The 22,852-nt window shown below is 36.9% G+C and overlaps 1 non-coding gene across 1 annotated transcript; it reads right to left on the reverse strand.

Annotated features, from left to right (window-relative positions):
- Positions 1-323: 323 nt before the first annotated feature.
- On the reverse strand, positions 324-430 carry LOC128580038 (U6 spliceosomal RNA). Its single transcript, XR_008378399.1, has one exon. It is a non-coding gene; the product is annotated as a U6 spliceosomal RNA (small nuclear RNA).
- Positions 431-22,852: the final 22,422 nt, after the last annotated feature.

Below are 22,852 nucleotides of genomic sequence, written 5' to 3' on the forward strand. Positions count from 1 at the left end.
AGAGTCTTACTTTACTCTAGGATTTTTAAGAAAGGGTGGTGCCTGTGGCTCAGTAGGTAAGGCGCCGGCCCCATATACTGAGGGTGGCGGGTTCAAACCCGGCCCTGGCTGAACTGCAACCAAAAAATAGCTGGGCATTGTGGAGGGCGCCTGTAGTCCCACCTACTCGGGAGACTGAGGCAAGAGAATCACTTAAGCCCAGGAGTTGGAGGTTGCTGTGAGCTGTGTGACGCCATGGCACTCTACCGAGGGCCATAAAGTGAGACTCTGTCTCTACAAAAAAAAAAAAAAAGAATGTTACTTTCTTCTGGATTTTTTTTTTTTTTAATATGGAACGCTTCATGAATTTGCGTGTCATCCTTGCACGGGGGCCATGCTAATCTTCTCTGTATCGGTCCAATTTTAGTATAGGTGCTGCCGAAGCGAACACTCTTCTGGATTTTTTTATTGTTTCATGTATTAGATTTAAATCTTTAATCCACCTAGACTCAATTTTTGTAAATGGTGAAAGGTACAGACATAGTTTCGGTCTTTTACATGTGACTATTCAGTTCTTCCAGCACCATTTTTTGAATAAGGATCCTTTTCTGCAATGAATACTTTTTTTGGTTTTAGCAAAGATCGGATAGCTGTAAGAGATTTGTTTAATTCCTTGGTTTTCTGTTGAGTTTCAAAAATCTGTGTCTCTATTTTTGTGTCGACACCATGGCTTTTTTTTTTTTTTATTGTTGGGGATTCATTGAGGGTACAATAAGCCAGGTTACACTGATTGCAATTGTTAGGTAAAGTCACTCTTGCAATCATGTCTTGCCCCCATAAAGTGTGACACACACTAAGGCCCCACCCCCCTCCCTCGTCCCTCTTTCTGCTTTCCCCCCCATAACCTTAATTGTCATTAATTGTCCTCATATCAAAATTCAGTACATAGGATTCATGCTTCTCCATTCTTGTGATGCTTTACTAAGAATAATGTCTTCCACTTCCATCCAGGTTAATACGAAGGATGTAAAGTCTCCATTTTTTTTAATGGCTGAATAGTATTCCATGGTATACATATACCACAGCTTGTTAATCCATTCCTGGGTTGGTGGGCATTTAGGCTGTTTCCACATTTCGGCGATTGTAAATTGAGCAGCAGTAAACAGTCTAGTACAAGTGTCCTTATGATAAAAGGATTTCTTTCCTTCTGGGTAGATGCCCAGTAATGGGATTGCAGGATCAAATGGGAGGTCTAGCTTGAGTGCTTTGAGGTTTCTACATACTTCCTTCCAGAAAGGTTGTACTAGTTTGCAGTCCCACCGGCAGTGTAAAAGTGTTCCCTTCTCTCCACTGCAGCCAGCATCTGCAGTTTTGAGATTTTGAGATGTGGGCCATTCTCACTGGGGTTAGATGATATCTCAGGGTTGTTTTGATTTGCATTTCTCTAATATATAGAGATGATGAACATTTTTTCATGTGTTTGTTAGCCATTCGTCTGTCATCTTTGGAGAAAGTTCTATTCATGTCTCTTGCCCGTTGATATATGGGATTGTTGGCTTTTTTCATGTGGATTAATTTGATTCTCTATAGATCCTAGTTGATCCTGTCTGACTGAAAATATGCAAATATCCTTTCCCATTGTGTAGGTTGTCTCTTTGCTTTGGTTATTGTCTCCTTAGCTGTACAGAAGCTTTTCAGTTGAATGAAGTCCCATTTGTTTATTTTTGTTGTTGTTGCAATTGCCATGGCAGTCTTCTTCATGAAGTCTTTCCCCAGGCCAATATCTTCCAGTGTTTTTCCTATGCTTTCTTGGAGGACTTTTATTGTTTCATGCCTTAAATTTAAGTCCTTTATCCATATTGAATCAATTTTTGTGAGTGGGGAAAGGTGTGGGTCCAGTTTCAGTCTTTTACAGGTAGACATCCAGTTCTCCCAACACCATTTATTGAATAGAGAGTCATTCCCCCAAGGTATGTTCTTGTTTGGTTTATCAAAGCTTAGGTGGTTGTAAAATGTTAGTTTCATTTCTTGGTTTTCAATTCGATTCCAAGTGTCTATGTCTCTGTTTTTGTGCCAGTACCATGCTGTCTTGAGCACTATGGCTTTGTAGTACAGACTAAAATCTGGTATGCTGATGCCCCCAGCTTTATTTTTGTTACAAAGAACTGCCTTAGCTATACAGGGTTTTTTCCGGTTCCATACAAAATGCAGAATCATTTTTTCCAAATCTTGACAGTACGATGTTGGTATTTTGACAGGAATGGCATTGAATAGGTAGATTGCTTTGGGAAGCATAGACATTTTAACAATGTTGATTCTTCCCATCCATGAGCATGGTATGTTCTTCCATTTGTTAATATCCTCTGCTATTTCCTTTCTGAGGAGTTCATAGTTTTCCTTATAGAGGTCCTTCACCTCCTTCGTTAGGTATATTCCTAGGTATTTAATTTTCTTTGAGACTATGGTGAAGGGAGGTGTGTCCTTAATTAGTTTCTCATCTTGACTGCTATTGGTGTATACAAAGGCTACTGACTTGTGGACATTGATTTTATATCCTGAAACATTACTGTATTTTTTGATGACTTCTAGGAGTCTTGTGGTTGAGTCTTTGGGGTTCTCTAAGTATAAGATTATGTCGCCAGCAAAGAGGGAGAGTGTGACCTCCTCTGCTCCCATTTGGATTCCCTTTATTTCCTTGTCTTGCCTAATTGTATTGGCTAGAACTTCGAGCACTACGTTGAATAGTAAAGGTGAAAGAGGACAACCTTGTCCGGTTCCAGTTCTAAGAGGAAAAGCCTTCAGTTTTACTCCATTCAGTAAAATATTGGCTGTGGGTTTGTCATAGATAGTTTCAATCAGTTTTAGAAATATGCCACCTATGCCTATACTCTTCAGTGTTCTAATTAGAAAAGGATGCTGGATTTTATCAAATGCTTTTTCTGCATCTATTTAGAGGATCATGCGATCTTTATTTTTGCCTCTGTTAATATGGTGAATAACGTTTATGGACTTGCGTATGTTAAACCAGCCTTGCATCCCTGGGATGAAGCCTACTTGATCATGATGAATGACTTTTTGATGATAAGCTGTAATCTATTGGCTAGGATTTTATTGAGGATTTTTGCATCTATATTCATGAGTGAGATTGGTCTGAAATTCTCCTTTTTGTTTGGGTCTTTTCCTGGTTTTGGTATCAGGGCGATGTGTGCTTCATAGAATGTGTTGGGGAAGATTCCTTCTTCCTCAATTTTTTGGAATAATTTCTGCAGTACAGGAATAAGCTCTCCCTTGAAGGTTTGATAGAATTCTGGAGTGAAGCCATCTGGACCAGGGCATTTTTGGGTTGGAGGATTTTTTATTGTTTCTTTGATCTCGGTACTTAAAATTTGTCTCTTCAGGAGCTCTATTTCTTCCTGGCTAAGTCTAGGGAGACGGTGTGATTCCAAATGTTTATCCATTTCCTTCACATTGTCAAATTTCTGGGCATAGTGTTTCTGGTAGTATTCAGAGATGATCTCTTGTATCTCTGTGGGATCAGTTGTTATTTCCCCTTTATCATTTCTGATTGAGGTTACTAGAGATTTTACTTTTCTATTCCTTGTTAGTCTGGCCAATGGTTTATCTATTTTATTTATTTTTTCAAAAAACCAACTCCTTGTTTCATTAATTTTCTGAATGATTCTTTTGTTTTCAATTTCATTGATCTCTGATTTGATTTTGGAGATTTCTTTTCTTCTATTTAGTTTAGGCTTAGATTGTTCTTCTTTTTCCAATTCCATAAGATCTCTTGTGAGATTGCTGATGTGCTCTCTTTCTGTTTTTCGAATGTAGGCATCTAAAGCGATGAATTTTCCTCTCAAAACTGCTTTTGCAGTATCCCACAGGTTTTGGTAGCTTGTGTCTTCATTGTTGTTATGCTCAAGGAAGTTAATGATTTCCTGTTTTATTTCTTCCTGCACCCATCTGTTATTCAACAGAAGATTGTTTAGTTTCCATGCCTTTGTGTGGGGTCGAGCATTTTTGTTAGAGTTGAGTTCCACCTTTAATGCCTTATGGTCTGAGAAGATACAAGGTAAAATTTCAATTCTTTTGATTCTGTTGATATTTGTTTTGTGTCCCAGGATATGATCAATTTTGGAGAATGTTCCATGGGGTGATGAGAAGAATGTATATTCTTTATCTTTGGGGTGGAGTGTTCTATATGCGTCTGTCAAGCACAGTTGTTCTAGGGTCTCATTTAAATCTCTTATATCTTTGTTTAATTTCTGTTTAGGGGATCTGTCCAGCTCTGTAAGAGGAGTGTTAAACTCCCCTGTTATTATGGTATTATCAGATATCATATTGCTCAGACTGAGTAAGGTCTGTTTCAAGAATCTGGGAGCATTTAAATTGGGTGCATAGATATTTAGAATTGAAATGTCTTCTTGTTGTATTTTTCCCTTGACCAATATAAAGTGACCATCTTTGTCTTTTTTGACTTTAGTTGCTTTAAATCCACATGTATCTGAAAATAAGATTGCAACTCCTCTTTTCTTCTGAATTCCATTTGCCTGAAAAATTGTCTTCCAACCCTTGACTCAGAGCTTTAATTTGTCTTTTGAAGCCCGGTGTGTTTCTTGCAGACAGCAAATAGATGGCTTGTGTTTTTAATCCAGTCAGCCAATCTATATCTCTTCAGTGGGGAATTCAAGCCATTAACATTTATTGAGATAATTGATAAGCGTGGTAGTATTCTATTCGTCTTATTTTGTGAGAGTCCATTGCTTACTTTTATCTTTTGCATCAGTGTGGAGGTCAGGTTTTGTCCTTTAATTTCTGAGTTCTTACTTTGCTGCTGATCCATTGTGGTGGTCAGTGTGCAGAATAGGTTGAAGTATTTCCTGTAGAGCTGGTCTTGTTGTGGCGAATTTCCTCAATGTTTGTATATCCGTAAATGATTTGATTTCTCCATCAATTTTGAAGCTTAGCTTAGCAGGGTACAGAATTCTGGGCTGGAAATTGTTCTGTTTAAGTAGATTAAAGGTAGATGACCATTGTCTTCTTGCTTGGAAAGTTTCATTAGAGAAGTCTGCAGTGACTCTGATGGATTTGCCCCTGTAGGTCAACTGGCGCTTACTCCTGGCAGCTTGCAGAATCTTTTCTTTTGTCTTGACTTTGGACAGGTTCATCACAATGTGTCTTGGTGAAGCTCGGTTAGAGTTGAGGCAACCTGGGGTCCGATATCCCTCTGAAAGCAGTGTGTCAGAATCTTTGGTGATATTTGGGAAATTTTCTTTTATAATATTCTCTAGTATGGCTTCCATTCCTCTGGGGCATTCTTCTTCCCCTTCTGGAATTCCTATAACTCGTATGTTGGAAGGCTTCATAAAGTCCCATAATTCTGACAGTGAACGTTCTGCTTTCTCTCTCTTCTTTTCTGCCTCTTTTACTATCTGAATTATCTCAAAAACTTTGTCTTCAACCTCTGAAATTCTTTCTTCTGCATGGGCTAACCTGTTGCTGATACTTTCCATTGCATCTTTAAGTTCCCTGATTGACTGTTTCATTTCCTTCAGCTCTGCTATATCCTTTTTATATCTTCATATCGTTCATCTCTGATTTGATTCTGTTTTTGAATTTCCTTTTGGTTATTTTCCACTTTATTAGCAGTTTCCTTCATTGTTTCCATCATTTCTTTCATTGTTTGCAACATGTGTATTCTAAATTCCCTTTCTATCATTCCTAATATTTCTTCATAGGTGGAATCATCTGCAGTAGCTACCTCATGGTCCCTTGGCGGGGTTGTTCTGGACTGTTTCTTCATGTTGCCTGGAGTTTTCTGCTGATTCTTCCTCATGAGTGATTTCTTTTATCTGTTTCCTTGCTCTTATTTTCCTTTCACTTCCTGTTGCTCTTTAAGTTCTTGTGCCTGTGGACTAAGGGTTACAGGACCAGAGGGGTGAGAAGGTTGAAGAGCAAAAAAGGGATGAAAGAAAGGAAGACTGAGTGATAAGAAAAAAAAGAAAAAATACAGAAAGGATAGGGGGTGGGTAAAAGGAATATTGACAAAAAGAAGAGAGGCACAGAAAGAGGGAGACAGAGCAATATAGGTGTACAGTAGGGTACTTTGACACAACCTTAAAAAAAACCCACCTTCTGGGGGTGCCCAGTTGGGTGGTTCCCTTGAGGTCAGCAGCTCTTTGCTAACCTGATCAGACACAGTACCCCACCTCCACCAAGTACAGAGGAAAGACAAAATTGCTGTAAAACAAACCAAAACAAGCAAACAGAAAACTTTACGGGATAAAATTGGGTGTAAACCAAATAATAGCAGTAGAAACACTAGCAAAAATGAAGTTCTAATTATTGAAAAAGACAGCAATGGGAAATTATAATTAAACTAGAAAAATTGAGACAGAAAAAGATCTGTATGGAAAAGGTTGAACTTATAAAACAAAACAACATCAACAACATCAAAATAAACAAACAAAACAAACATAACCAAAAACAAAGCGGTATGTATATGTTATTGAATATTGTCTAGGCAACACGTGGTCTTCTGGGGTATGAGATGTTAATCACAATTCTGATACGACTGGAGGCTGCTGATTTCTCAAACCCCAGCAGGTAGACACCCTAAATCTCTCTTCAGCCCACTTAAAAGGCACTTTGAACTTGTTCACTTGCTGAGCAGAAGCTTTCCCAGGAAAGTGCTTGTCGCTGGAATCACTGCTGAAGTGGCTATCCACTTACCCAGTGTGCCAAATCTGGTCTCACTCTGCCCCTGAGGGTTAGGGCTGCAAGGCGGCTCAGACCCCGCCCTTAGGCTACTTGGTCGCTGGGTTACCAGCTCCCACCCAATTCCAGCTCTGCGACCCTGAGGGTGGAGCTTGCTGGGGCAGATCGCTCACAATGGCTCCCTGTGACCCACCGCCAAACAGCATTAGCTCCGTCTGGCTCAGCGGCTCAGACTGGGGCCCTAGACAACGGCCAAAGTTCTCTGCAGTCCCGCTCAGGCTCTCCTGAAGGCAGTTCAACTGAGTGCCAAGTCAAAAGACACCAAAACAGTTCACAGGTAAGGCCTTTCTGGTTTGCAGTCTCGCTGCTACTGAACTTACAGTTGCGGGCGAGTTTAGACCGATTGAACACATGTGACCACTTGTCGGTTTTCCACTGTTTTAGTCTTCCTCTTGGGGTCCAGAAGTCTCTCGCTGACTCCCTGTATCCGCGCAGGGGTGATGATAGGCAGATCCCACCAGCCAGAGATGCCTGGAGTTCTATCTTCCCAGACTCACGGTGCTCATATGCAAGAAAGCTGTTACTCGGCTGCCATCTTGCTCTGCCTCCCCATGGCTTTTTTTTTTTTTTTTTTTGGCCAGAGCTGCTGGGTTTGAACCTGCCACCTCTGGTGTATGGAGCCAGTGCCCTACCCCTTTGAGCCACAGGCACCACCCCCATGTTGTTTTGATCACTGTGGATTTGTAATATAGTGTAATGTCTGGTAGAATAATGCCTCTGGCATTGTTTTTATTACTAAAAATTGCCTTGGGTATTTGGGTGTTTTTAATGGTTCCAAAGAAAATGAAGAACTATTTTTTTTTCAATTCTCCAAAGTATAAGTTGGTATTTTAATGAGAATTGCAATAAATATGTAGATTGGTTTATGCAGTATAGACACTTAGACAACGTTGATTCTTCCCAGCTAAAAGCATGGTATGTTCTTCCATTGGTCAATGTCTTCTGCTGTTTCTTTTCTTGGGATTTCATAATTCTCTTTGTAGAGGTCCTTCACCTCTTTTGTTAGGTATATTCATAAGTATATTTTTTTGAAGCTACTGTGAAGGGAATTGATTAGTTTTCAAGTTGGGTTGATTAGTTTCTCAAGTTGGGTATGGTAGGCATTTACAAAGGCTACTGATTTGTGAATGTTGATTTTATGCCCTGAGACATCACTGTATTTCTTAATAATTTTCAGGAGTTTTGGGGTTAAGTTTCTGGTATTCTATAAATATAAGATCATATCATCAGCAAAGAGTGATAATTTGACCTCTTCTGCCCCCATTTGGATGCCCTTACTATCCTTCTCTTGCCTGATTGCATTGTCTAGAACTTCTAGCACTATGTTGAATAGTAGTGGTGATACAGGACATCCTTGTCTGCTTCCAGCTCTAAGTGAAAAAGCTCTCAATTTTACTCTATTCAGTATGATATTAGCCTTGCATTTATTGTAGATGGTTTCAATCAGCTTAAGAAATGTGCCACCTATGCCTATAATTTTAAGTGTTCTTATTAGAAAAGAATGCTGAATTTTATCAAATGATTTTTCTGCATTCAGTGCAAACATCATGTGGTCTTTGTTTTGTCTTCTATTGATGTGGTAAATTACATTGACAGATTTGCATACATTAAATCAGCCTTGAATTGCTGGGATGAAACCTACTTGATCATGATGTATAATTTTTTTAAATGGGTATCTATAATCTCTTGGCTAAGATTTTATTGAATATTTATGTATCTATATTCATTAGTGAAATTGGCCTGTTATTCTCCTTTTTAGTTGGACCCTTTTCTGATTTTGGTATCAGGCTAGTATTTGCTTCACAGAACATGTTTGGGAAGATTCCTTTCCTCTCAATGTTCTGGAATAGGTGCAAGCTCCTCTTGGAAGGTTTAATAGAATGCTAGTGAAGCCATCTGGTCCAGGTCTTTTTTTGTTAGAAGCTTTTTCATTGTTTCTTCGATCACAGTGCTTGATATTGATGTTCAAGAGATTTATTACTTCTTGGTTAAGTCTAAGGAGATAGTGTGATTCCAGGTATCAGTCCATTTCCTTCACATTGTCAAATCTCTGGGCATAGAGTTTCTTGTATTCATCAGAAATAATTTCTTGTATCTCTGTGGTATCGGTTGTTGTTTTCCCTTTTCATTTCTCATTGAGGCTATTAGAGATTTTACTTTTCTGTTTCTATTTAATCTGGCCAAGAATTTTATTTATCTTTTTGAAGAATCAACCAATTTTCTGAATGTTTATTTGGTTTTTTATTTCATTTATTTCTGATTTAATTTTGCTTATGCATTTTCTTCTCCCACATTTGGCATTAGATTGCTCTTCCTTTTCCATTTCATTGAGATGCTTTCTGTTTTCAGATGTAGACATCTAATGTGATAAGTTTCCCACTGTGACTAATTTCGCTAGATCCCATAGTTTTTGGTAACTTGTAGCTTCATTGTTATTATGCTTAAGGAATTTAACAATTTCTTCCTTTACCATTTATTATCATTCAGCATAAAGTTGTTTATTTCCATGACTTTGTAGGGGGAAGAAAATTTTTGTTGGACTTGAATTCCACCTTTATTGTCTTATGGTCTGAGAAGATAAAAGGTACAGCAATTTCAACTCTTTTAAAATTTTGTTGATGTTTGATTTGTATCCTAGGATATGATCTATTTTGGAGTATGTTTCATGGGTTGATGAGAAGAATGTATATTCTTTAGCTTTGGGATGATGTCTTCTGTATATGTTTATTAATCCCATTTATTCTGGGGTCATATTTAAGTCCTTTGTATCTTAGCTTAGTTTCTTTTTACATGATCTGTCCAGTTCTTCCAGAGGGGTGTTAAAATCCCCAGCTATTATGGTGCTATGGGATATAATGTTGGGCAGACCAATCAAGATTTGTTTCATAATTCTGGGAGCATTTAATAGGGTGCATAAATATTTAGAATTGACATAACCTCTTTTTTGCATTGTTCCCTTAACCAGTATGAATTGACCATCTTTACCTTTCCTAAATTTAGTTGCTTTAAATTCATTTGTATCTGAAAATAAGATTATGACCCCTCCTTTCTTCTGATTTCCATTTACTGAAATACTGTTTTCCATTCCTTCACCCTAAGTCTTTTTTTGACCTCTTTTCAGCTTCTGCCTCTTCAATGGGGTAGGCAATCCATTAACATTTATTAAGAGAATTGATAAGTGTAGTGGAGTTCTATTCATCTTCTCTTGTGAAAGTCTGTTGCCTAGTTTTATCCTTTGTGCCACTGTGGAAGCTAGCTTTTGTCTTTTAGTTTGTGAGTGTTTAGTTTGCTGGTGGTCCATTGTGATGGTCAGTGTGGGGAATAGGTCTAAGTATTTCCGGTGGAGCTGGTCTTGTTGTGGCAAATTTCCTCAATGTTTGTATATCAGTGAGATATTTAATTTCTTCATCAATTTTGAACCTGAGTTTAGCATAGTAGTGAATTCTGGGCTGAAAATTGTTTTTTTGTTTTGTTTTGTTTTTAAGAAGCTTACATGTAGCTCACCATTGTCTTGTAGCTTGAAAATTTCAGCTCAAAAATCACCCTGATGGATCTGCCAACTGGAAAATTGGCATTTAGTCCTGGCTGCTTGCAGAATTTTCTCTTTCATCCTGTCTTTGGACAAGTTCATTACAATAAATAAGGTGATGCACTATTTGTGTTTAGATGACTTGAGGTTTGATATACTTAAAAGGAGAGTTTGGGAATCTTTAGTGAAACATGGAAAATTTTTCGTTGTGATATCCTCCAGTAAGGCTTCCATTCCTTTGGAACATTCTTCTTCTCCCTCAGGGATACATATAATTCATATATTTGAATGCTTGTGAAGTCTCATATTTCTCCGAGCCAATTTTCTTCTTTCTCTTTCTTCTTTTCTGCCTCTTTTAACTACCTGGGTTAGCTAAAGATTTTTTTCCACTAGATTCTTTCTTCTCCATGATCTAATCTGTTATTAATACTTTCTATTGCTTTAAACTCCCAGATTGACTCCTTCAATTCTTTAAGCTCTGCCATATCCTTTCCATATTCATCATATTTTTCATTAATTTGTTGATTCTGTTTTTCCACTATCTCATCATTTCATTTTATTGTCCCTGGTATCCATATTTTAAATTCCCTTGATGTCATTTCCATTAATTCCTTATAGGTGGAATCCTCTGCATTAGCTGCTTAATGGTTCCTTGGGGGAGTGCTTTGTCTTTATTTTTCATGTTGCCCAAATTATTCTGTTGGTTCCTTATGTGTGTTTTCTTTTTCTTCACTTCTTTCCCCTACTTTTTCCTTCTCACTACATCCTTCACTTTAAATTATCTTGTCTCAGACCTTGATGTAGCCTTTTGTTATAAGGCCAAAAGGAAGAGAAGAGTAAAGAGCAAGATTGGAAAAAGAAGAGAAAAGGGGATAGAACAAAGAGGGTATGAAAGAAAAGAACTGAAGAAAAGTAAAGAAGGACATAAATAGAAAAAAAGAGAGGGACTAGAGAAATGATGATATTCAGCAGGTTGCTATGGCCACACATGCAACTGTGAGATTTTGGGTGGCTGGGCTGGGAAAGTCCCTGAAGTCAGAAGCTTTTTACCAGCCTGGGCAAAAGTAATATCAAACCTCTGCCAAATATAGAAAAAGAAAAAAAAAAAAAAAGCAGCAGGTTGTTGTAGTGGGGACCTACCAATACTGCCTTCCCAAAGGCCAAAGCTAGAAGGATACCTGCAACCATGAGCTGTTGACCTGCTTGAGCCAGACCAATGCTCTGACCATCCCCCCCCCAGCCAGTTCAATGCTGTAACCCCCAACAGTCAGAGAGAAGAAAAAAATAAAAATAGATAAAAGAAAATTTAAAATGCAATTATATAATAGAAATGAAAATAAGGGGATATATTAGCTGTTACATGAGAAATACATGTGGGTAAAATGAGAAAAGTAAAAAAACTCCATTAAAAGAGAGAGGAGATAAATTTTTAAAAAAGAGAGGTAAAGGGGGCTGAAATACCATAACAATAATGATGGATCCCTTGCTATTGAAAAAAGAAAGAAAGAAATAAAAACACAGCCAAACAGCAATAAAAAACAACAACTAAGGAAAAAAAAAACCCTAAGGAAAAAATTGTTAAAAGTTGGAAAAATGAAAGAAATACATATTTATGTATAAATAAATAATGCACACATATATGGCTATATTGCCTGACTGCCAGGTGGCACTGTACTGTTAGGAGACACAAAACACATGCTTATTTTATTGTGAAAGATGAGGGCTAGAAGCCGCTCTCTAGTTGCAGAGTAGATCGAATCCTGTCTTAATTGACCTCAATCAAGGCCTGGTTGCTTCATTAGCATTTGATCCCCATGGAATTGATGTCCTAAAGCTCTTACATATTTCTTAGGAGGCAAGTCAAACAATGTCCCCTGACAACAAAGTGGCCTTTCCAGGGTGTGGGGACAAGTCATCTCACTGCAAGCATGGATGCCAGAGCTCTACAGGCAAACCAGAGCCAGCTATGCACTAGAACCTTGTGGACTTTTTTTCCCACATGGCCTTCCCAGCAGCAGTGGCCAGCTAGTCACCAAGCCAGTGGGAGATCCATTCCACCTGGTATTCAATCCCCACTGCTGATCTCTGTTCGAGTCCACTCACTCATTTAAGCCTTCCACAGCAGCTCCAGTGAGCACTTTAGCCTTTAATAAAAATTGCAGGCACTCCTCTGTGGCCCCCCACATCCTCTTCTGAGGCCACTCTCATCTGGCCGTTGGTATTCATTTTCTTCAGCTCTAGACCTTTAATGCTAGTTCCCAAGCCCTTGCCTTCTGTGCTTATTTTCCTCAGCTCTAGACCTCTTCCTTGGCTTCTGGAGTCCACCATTAATTCCTTATGCCTCTGAGGTGATTTTCCTGTGTAGGTTACCCTAGCCAGATGTGCCTGGAGTTTTCTTTCCCCTGCCTCACCACAAGTGGCTAGTAAAAAGATGCTTCTAGTCCACCATCTTGCTTTGCACCCTCACTTCAAACAATATTTTTAAACTTACATAAAATATATCAAATTGAGTGTGAAAAAATTACATACACTCTCTATCATTATATCTCATAAAAGCTAAAGAAATAAGTGCACTTGTTTTTCTTTTTCTTTTTCTCTCCATTATTCCAACTTATATCCTTTAGTTTTCTTTGAGAGCTACATTTGTTCATTACAATCTTACTATTCAATTCACTATTATCTTTAAAAGATTATCAACTTTTCTTTGATATTTTATAGCCATGTGCTACTTTAAAACTTATCATAACTTATTTTTTATTGTATTGTATGTAGTATTATCAAATATTATTTGACTATTTGGTTTTGGATATGTGTCTGTGAGTATGTATCTATCTTTAATTATATGATAAGCTGTATGGGAATAACAGCCATGTTCCTCATTTATTCTTCAAATTTCCCACAATGCCTACCACAATGCTTCTCAGAGGTGTTTAACAAGACAATTCTATATTATTATTGGATTTAAAATCTTGAGGGAAATATGCGAGGCATAAAGAAATCCTCAAGAACTCTTATCAGTCAGTACTAATAATTTTCCTTTTCTTTTATCCTTTTCTAAGTTTGATATTTTGCAAAAATATTGCTAACTACAAAGACTACTCTATAACACTTTATTTATCAAAGATTATGGTGAGATGATCAACAATTGACCTTAGAGATAAACATGCCTTGATTATGAAGACAAAAAATGATAATAATTCAGTTTTATGTATAAGAGATTTTAAAGATTTAATTTGTATAAGGTAATCAAGAAACCATTGCGTTAGCAGATTCATATTTTCATTGCCTAGTACTATTATCCATATACAGTAATGAATGTGCTGAGGACACTATAAGGAAGGAAAAGAGATATTTTTATGACTTAGATTTATGTAAGGAATATTGGAAAATGTTCAGTATATCTTATTTCATATAACTCTTAAGAATGAATCCATAACAATCAAACTAAATGGAAAGAAGCATAAGGATTAAAGTTTGTTTTTTTTAACTGATAATTGAAGCCTTTAATTCCACTGTTAAGACTAATTCTGACCAATTGTGTCAAACTGAGATTTTCTGACAAACAATTTCAAAATAATTTCATAATTTCATTCTTGCTGTACCTCCATACTGACCTGTGATAAACTCAACTTGCCCATGTTTTGCAGACATTTGAATAGTAAACTATTTCTAAAATAAAGGCTTGACTGATCTCCTTCAATTCAATAAAATCTTTAAGTTGCAACCCCTACCTTCAACAGCACTTGAGTTCATCTCACTTGCAATGTTTGAGCTTGACCTAACTGCTTTGTTTGGATTTCTTTTCTCTGTTTGTTGGTTTTTAATAGTTTTCATTCATATTAGAACCAGACTTTCTGCTTTCTAGTCCAGAAAGGTTCAATGAGCACAGAACATTGTGGAGAACCTTTGCTATCTTCCTTTTTGTTTAAACTCTTAGATGCTCTTCAACATCAAACAGCAGTAGTTCTGACCCATTGAGTCAGTACTCTGACTTTTTATGTTAGAGGGATCCAAGAGTCTTTATTATTGTTAATAATATGATGAACATCTTTGGTTGAGACATCACCACCTGATTTTATGATTGCTAGGACCATTTGTTAATTAGGTAAAGTGCAGAGTTTTTTTTAGATATTTTGAGACTCTTACTTATATTATTTTCTTTCTTTCTTTCTTTCTTTTTGATTAATAAAAAGGCAAAAGGGAATCATCATAAGCTTATCATCAAGACAGTTCCTATCTGCTACCTGTATGGGTGCCAAAAGCACACAGTATTTGAACTCATGAAAGAATCTCAGTAAAAACAATCTAGAATTACAATGCCCAGTCTGAAGAATTTTTGAGAAATTTACTTTAGGAGTACATTAGCACAAAGAGAAAAGAGATAATCTAGTTTTATTTGCCTAAAAGAGAGCACTCTAACGAGAGATTTTATTTAAGTTGGCTATAATAATTCTGTGTGTGTGTGTGTGGGGGGGTACATATCAAAATGAGTTCCCTGCATCTAATCATTCTCTCATTTTTGCGGAGGTTAAGGAAACAACATTTGAAAATAATAATTTCACATTTGAGTGAAGCTGACTTCCTCAAATTTCTTTTTATTTTATTTTTTCTCTTTCACTTTATCCCTTCTGTTGGGACAGTTAGGAAACTAATTAATCATAAAAATGGTAGTCATGTGTTCCATCTAAAAATATCTGGTCAGATAGACAGAAATGGCCTTCTAAAAAATGAAAAAAGAAATATTTAGCTGAATTCATTTTACTTTTCAGAATGTGAACTCTATTAAAATCCTGCAACTGGGGAAAGTAATGGAATAATGGACTTGCTTACCAAGTAAGATAGAAAAGAAGACCTTTGGTTCTACAAAATGAGGAAGAAAGTTTAAATATAATTTAAGAATTTTTTAAAATAAGTGCATATAATATAGTATTTCTAAGTAGGGGAATAACACAGGTTAAGAAATAATTACATCCTCTTTCATATTTTCTATATAAATTAATGCCAATAAAATATTGTAGTTTATACAAAATTGTGGCTAAACATTTTATAATTTAAACTTTTCAAATTTCCAACATTTGATTTATGAGTCAAAGATGGTATCATTATTCCCAAAATACTTTAGAATTTCAAATACATAAAATTATGTTGAAAGAAGTTAATTTATTATAGGAAGATAGCTTCTAAAATGTTTAATCTCATAAATTTAAATAATGTTCTGAATAATAAGGGATTAATGTGGTAACATTAATTATGATTTCCAAATTCTTAATTAAATTTGAGAACTTAGACTTATATTAAATTGTGTTAATAAATAATTTTTTAATTACTTGGGTAATTTAACACAAGACAAAGAAACTTTGGCCATTTAACCATATATAATTTACTTTTCTTTTTTTTTTTTTTTTTTACAAATTGTTGAATGTTGATACATGTGTGTCACCATTTTTTGCTATAGCAGAAGTAGTTTTTCCTCAATGACTCGGTACTCTGAACTTTTGTGTTAGAGGGATCCCTCAATAATAATAATATTATGATTATTACCTTTGGTTGAGACATCACCATCTGATTTTATGATTGCTAAGACCATTTGTTAATTAGGTAAAGTGCCGAATTGTTTTGGATATGTTGAAACCCTTGCTTATATTGTCTTCTTCTTTTTTTTTTTAACCAATAAAAAGGCAAAAGGGAATCATCATAAGCTTACCATCAAGACAATTCCTATCTCCTATTTGTATGGGTACCAGTAGCACACAATATTTGAATAGAATATTTAAAGAATATATAAAATATATGCTTATAAAAAGATTAGTTTGTAAATTTGTTATTTATTTTCAATGTGTCTGTACCTGAGAAAGAAAAGTAGCTTGTAGTGACCAGACTGAATTGGAATTAGGGAGAAGGAGAGATGAGGACAGCAGAAAGGGGTACAGATAATGAGAAGGTATTTGGCAAAAATTACAAAAAGGGCTTAAGCTTGGGGTCATGGAAGATACCAACAGAAATGAATCCAATGGTTGGATAGAGATTGTCATTGGGAATGTCATTGTTATTGTCTAGCTGCTGGTCTGATATCACCTGGGATGGGTTGGGGTGTAGGTCTAATGTCATCACAGGGATGAGTCCAGCTATGAGACTGGAGTTATCTGATGGTCTCTCAGGCAGATGATTGAGGAAAAAGTAATGAATCCCACTTGGTTATAATACTCATGGGTCAAGTGTAGGAAGTTTAGACATAAGACCTTGTTGATCAGAGAGTAAGAAAAATGTATGGATTTAGTTGCTCAAAGAAGTAAAAAATGAGCAAGGAATGAGGTTCTTACCTTAGTGTCAGATTACAGTAAGGCTAAAGGATTTCATTGCATACTTTCCCCCATGAAGTTTCCCATTGTCCTTTCAATAATGGTCTGGTTTGTCTGGTGGAAAGTGAAGACTGAACATAGGGGCATTAATTCAAGAAGTTCAATTGTAGGGCGTATACCAAGTATATGAAAGGCCTCCTGTATTGCGTGACTGGAGATGCTAAAGAACAGTAGCTTTGCTGTGGGTATAAACTCGCTCCTGCAATTATTAAGTCAAGAAACAGACTACATAGTATGGGATGGCGTGTAGCAAAGTTCTTTATTCAGGGTTTTGATTTTATACCTTTCTAGTCATGTACACACTTAATCTATCATCTGTTAGTTTCACCATTACCTCATTTTACCTATCTGAAATTAACTTGTAAGGAAATATCCTGTTACCATATCAATACAATCAATTCTGTAATAAACATCTTCTAGACACTGACTAATCTCTGGGTAGGTATGTAAATAAAGATCACAAAGAAGAAAGTAGCCACAGGGGAACAGAGTTAGTGGAAGAGTATCTTCAAGCGTTCACTCAGTTTATTCAGTATGAAGTAACAACTGTGTCTTTCCTCAGGGAAGAGCACCTATTGACCTCTGACATTATGTTTTTAACATACATCAAGCCTCTGGCCCGTATCTCTGAGGAAGGGTGGCATGCTCTTTGATCTCAGACTTCATGGGGCACACAACTTCAGAGAATTGGCTTGTGGAATTTTAACTCCAGGCAAGCTAACTCTGTGTGTGTCCCAGGGGGGCCCAGGTCCCTTAAGCCTCTGGAAGAATAGCTAGCTATTTTAAACTCACACTGAGTTCACTTTGTGTGATTGATGTAAGATATGTTTATTTCTAAATATTATCCTACACTCCTGTGTGATAACACCCTTGTAAGTTTAGATTGTCCAACAGTGACTACATTAAACACTGTAGAAAATTTTACCAGCAAAGTGGAATGAGACTATAATGCTATACAGTGGTCAGCTATGGCAATTGTGTTGAAGAGCCCAAATAAATATGTTTAGCAAGTAGGTCCAAATATAACCTACTGCATGTTGCATTGCCAGATAGGGTTCTCACAGTGGCCTGTAGACCTGTTTGGGGCCCTTGGTATTATTCAAAAGTAGCCATAGCCAAGCTATGAAAGGTGAAAAGGCCATGCAATAACATTCTAGTGGTGTGGATGTTATAACCAGAGGCACTTGGGGAGGTGGGGCTATTGAACAGTATAAACCTAGCATGGACCAGTTGATGTCCCTATTCTATTCCTTTGCCATTGGAAGAAGCCTGAATTTCTTAGCAGATGCTTCTGTGTGAGGCCAATTTTAATTTTATTTTTTCTTGGCTCCTGTTTCTGGCATCTACACTGTTATCCTGGGTCCTAGAGTAACTACTTCTACTTCCTGAATGAGATCATTATTAACATTGTAATTAAATCCTCTTAATAGCTAGAAAAAAATAGCAAACTTGAAAGCTTAAGCAAATCCTCATTTTCATGATGCCAGAATAGCTGTCACTGATAGGCAGAGGGATATTCGGTAGTGAATCGATTCTGACTTTATAACTTACAATCTATCCTTGGAAGGGCTTCCATCACAAACTGGGTGATGGTAAGACCAAAATGGAATAAAAGAGGAGAAAGGGTCATGAAGGAATGTTTAGTTCAGTGTGATCTTCAAATACCAGATGTACAAAGTGTTACTATAGAGCAGCGGTTCTCAACCTATGGGTCATGACCCCTTTCTAACAATGAAAATACATCCTGCATATCAGATATTTACATTATGATTCTTTACAAAAAAGAAAATTTTAAAAAAAGTTTACTACTCACCCAAAGAACTCCTGGAGAGATTATGCAAATAGGTGAGAAGATGGCTTGAGCAAAGCACAGGGGAATAGTTGCATAATGTGTAACTAGAGAAAAATCCCATGCACAGGCCAGACATTTGTGAGATTTAAAGTTTCCATTGGTTTCAAAGAGTGTGGCATACATAGGCTTTCTTATCACCCTTTTCAGAGTGGAGATAAAAGAGGGAAAAAAGGTTGTAGATTAAAAAGAAGTCAGCACTAAAGCATCAAAAATGTGCTCATCTATATACCTGTGATATATCAAACTTTTAGCTAAATTAACATCTTCCTTAAAAAAAAAAAAAAGGCAGAGACACTCAGTAGTGTGATCATAGTTCATAGCTCATTGCAGCCTAGAGCTCCTGGGCTCCAGGAATCTTCCTGACTCACCCTGCTGGGATTAGGGGTAAAGTGGATCATGCCCAGCTAGCTTCTTTTTTGAAAGGTAGCATGTATCTCAAAAAGAGTACACACTTTTAATAAGAACGACCTGAAATTTAAATTTATTCTATACATCTAGATATTCATGTGATTTCAACTGACTCATTTTATAACCATTAATTTAGGATTCCCCCCACATAATGTGATGATAATGCCTAACTTAGACAGCCGTGAAGAAGATGAGCCGACACCCATCAAATTTTCAACAAAAATTGCTGTTTATTTTATTCTTTTAAAACAAATACTAGAATTTGTTTTTAATGTTGATTAAAAACAACTTTAATGATGATTTGCAAAGCAGATCCTTCTTAGGAATTGAATAAGCTAAAATTATTTCATGAGCTGTGTTAAGTGGGCTTCCACATAAGAGTCAGTTGGACTTCCTCAGTGAAATAGATTTCAGTACAGGTAGATGATACAATAGCTAATCACTGTCTCATTAGACATGAGTAAGTAGGAATAATAGAAATGTTGGAAAACACAACAGAGGAAAAATGCAGAAGACAATGTTATTAATCAGTTCTTAGACCTCAGAACATTCTGAACAGTTTTGAAAGTAAAGAAACTTTAGATCTTGGATGTTACCAAGTCAACTCTCTTTAATAATTATAATAGGAATTTATCTGAAGTAAAGAGTTTTAATATATGCTTTTTTAGTGAAATTTGAAAGCACATTTTATGTTCTTTTTTAGTACTTGCTCATTGTATAAATTTAAACATTATTAAAATTTAACTCTTCTAAGTTATAAATTGTTATATAACAATCACAATTTTCTTTGGGGGAAGCAAAAATGTTACAAGTAAACTTAGAATTTTTTATTCCAAATGTTATTTAAATATTACCCTCTATACAAACTGTTTTAAAGGTTATTCTTGGTGTTACTTCTAAGTCTTCTTTCAAACATATGTTATACAATAGAATATAGACAGTGTGCAACAGCATGTTTAAAAACATAAATTTGTTATATCCGAGAGATCAAAGTATAAAATGCTTGTTAAATTTCTGCACATAATCAAGATGTATATTATTATTATTATTATATTCAGAACACAAATTTAATATTTTAAAATATGTACTATGGAAGCTAGAGGTACAAATAGTTTTCATCCTTTTAATTACTAACTACCAGAATATTGTATAAGCATTTCTTGAAGATATAAAAGGCTTCTTTTATTTTGTAGCTATCTTTTATATTTTATATTAAAAATCAACTGCAATATGTCAAAGATATTATTAGTGAGTCAAATAGGCATGTAAAATAAATAAAATTGGATAGCTAGTGTGTGCAAGGTAATTAATGACTGCTAATATTCAAGCTATAATGATTTAAAAATAATTGACATAGTTGCAGTATAATTAGCTGAAATCACTTTAATAAAAACCAGTAATCGGTTTGGAAACAAGAGCTGTATATTAAAAAATCTACATGACAGTCAGTGTATGCACTCTCAGTGGATTAAAATTAAGATCTTTTCAGAATAGGTGGTAAATAATGAAAAATATGCATATAAAAAGTAAAATACTTTAAGAGTCTATGCGTTAGAATAATTGAATTTTCTTTCAATATGGGAAGTTCCACTTTTTAACTAATAATTAATTGCACAATTACTCTTTGAGCAATTAAATTACAAATAAAAATATAAGTGCTTTTGAATTTGATGTAGCACAAGTATCTTATCACCTAGGCTTATTCAAACCTTGATATCTATCACCGAATATCAGGTTCAAATATATTAACAACTAAATTCTTTTCCATGCCATCTTCTTGTACCTAATCTTCAGCCAGTCTTCGGGTGTGAGTTGTAGTGAGGGCATAGTATACAATGGTATAGTTCTTATTGTATTTTGTAGAAACCAACAAAACTTACAACCTAAAAATACTTAAGCTATGCCCACAGCATTACAATTAAGCTAAATTTTTAATAAAACTATTCTAGGTTTAAAAAATAGTGGAAAATTTCAGGCAGCACCTGTAGCTCAGTGGGTAGGTTGCCAGCCAAATACACCGAGGCTGGAGGGTTTGAATCCAGCCCGAGCCAGCTAAAGCAACAATAAAAACTGCAACCGAAAAATAGCTGGGCATTGTAGCAGGCACCTGTAGTCCCAGTTACTTGGATGCTGAGGCAAGAGAATCATTTAAGCCCAAGAGTTGGAAGTTGCTGTGAGTTGTGATACCATCGCACTCTACCCAGGGTGACAGCTTGAGACTCTGTCTCAAAAAGAAAAATAAAAAATTTCAACTTCAAACTATTAGCTTTGGTGGTTTGAAGAAAATGGGAATTTCAAATGGTGTTATAGATGACTTTTTGTTGCTGGAAATTGAAATATGTCTTACATATTTTCAGTTGCTGTAACAATATTTGAGATGTGGTAATCTATAGTGAACAGAAATTCATTTATCTCAGGATTCTAGAGGCTGTGAAGTCAAAGAACATGGCAGCAACATCTGGTGAGGGCCTTCTTGCTGTGTCATGAAATGAAAAGATCATATGGTGAAAGGGTATGAGTGCGAATGTAATAATTAATTGCTAAGTTCATGATATTTATTTAGGGTCTACTATACCAGGTACTGTTCTGTTAACTTAGCAATGAATGAAATATAGCTGGTCCTTGCTCCCATTTTCTTTCTGTTTTACCCAAAAGTAATTAGTAGGCACCAGTTTTTGAAAAATAGTACGCGAGGAGATTAGGGGAGGAGGCAAGAAGGCTGACTGGAGCCAGCTTTCCACAGAGGCTCCCATCCAGAAGGAGAGTTAAAGGACAGAAGTTTATCAGGTAAGCTGATGGTTTGGAGCTGAGCCAAGAGAGAAGATTAAAGAGTGCACATCACACCTGCTGAGGCAAGCTGCAACCCCAAGGAAATAAACAATAGGTACAAAACCAATTTCAAAGTGGATGGGGGTCTCCTCCCCCCATGATAACAGCTCACAGTGTACTGTCTACAAACAAGCAAGCACACTTCAGATCTCTTCTTTTTCCATTACACAGGAGAGAGCCACTAAAAATCAGATCTCCTTCCCCTGAGAGGGCCCACTAGAGTGCCATGGCCCTCTCCCACCAGGCATAAAACTGAAAATATACTCTACCTGCAATTCTGAACTCCCAGCACTCTTCTCCATTCCTATCCCAAGGTCTAGAAGCCTATCCCACAAGCCAGTCCTGTCCAGACGCTTGGGCATTTTCCCAAGAGCTATGGACAAGGTGTGGGCTGTTACAAGACTGTCCTGAATCAGCAGCATTGGCAAAAGTAGGAAATGTGGTGTGAGGGAGTTGTACCAGAGAGGGAAAAATGGTGTCCTGCAGCACAACACAACAGCAGCAGTGGTGGCAGTGGAGGCAGCAAAATAGGGCTCACATCCTTGGTGATATTCTGGAGAAACACTTCCTGTCTCTTTTAGCAATGAGAAGGAGCCAGGCCTCTACTCTGGTGGCAACCATGGAAACAAAGGCCTTGTGAGCAAAGGGTATGCCTGAGATGGTACCCACCCAAACAGGGCACAGTGGGGACAGAGACGAGAATACACGTGTGCAAAGGCGACATACTCCCAGGGAAGGGCTAAGTCAGAATTGCTGCTTTTGTGAGCCCAAGATGCACCTGGCCCTCAGTGGAGCATAGCTGGGACAAAAGCAGGCATGGCAGTGGCATCATCTCTGGGAGGGGCAGGAACTGAAAGCCCTTTGTGAGCTCTAACTGTGCCCACCCCAACACAGAATGCAGCAGAGACAGAGGTGCCAGCTCCATGAGAATTGATGCAGTGGAAGCAGCTCAGGGCAAGGCTGAGTTGCAAACTCTGTAAAGTCAAACAGCACCTGGCCCACAGTGAAATACAGCTGGGATAGAAATGCAAATTCCACGAGAATATAAGTGGCAGGAATATTAATCTGGGTTGGGACTATAACTGAGTGACACTCCCCAGCTTCCATTAAGCACCCAAG

Source organism: Nycticebus coucang, chromosome 2 (assembly GCF_027406575.1).
Source record: "Nycticebus coucang isolate mNycCou1 chromosome 2, mNycCou1.pri, whole genome shotgun sequence".
In the NCBI taxonomy this organism is placed as follows: Eukaryota; Metazoa; Chordata; class Mammalia; order Primates; family Lorisidae; genus Nycticebus; species Nycticebus coucang.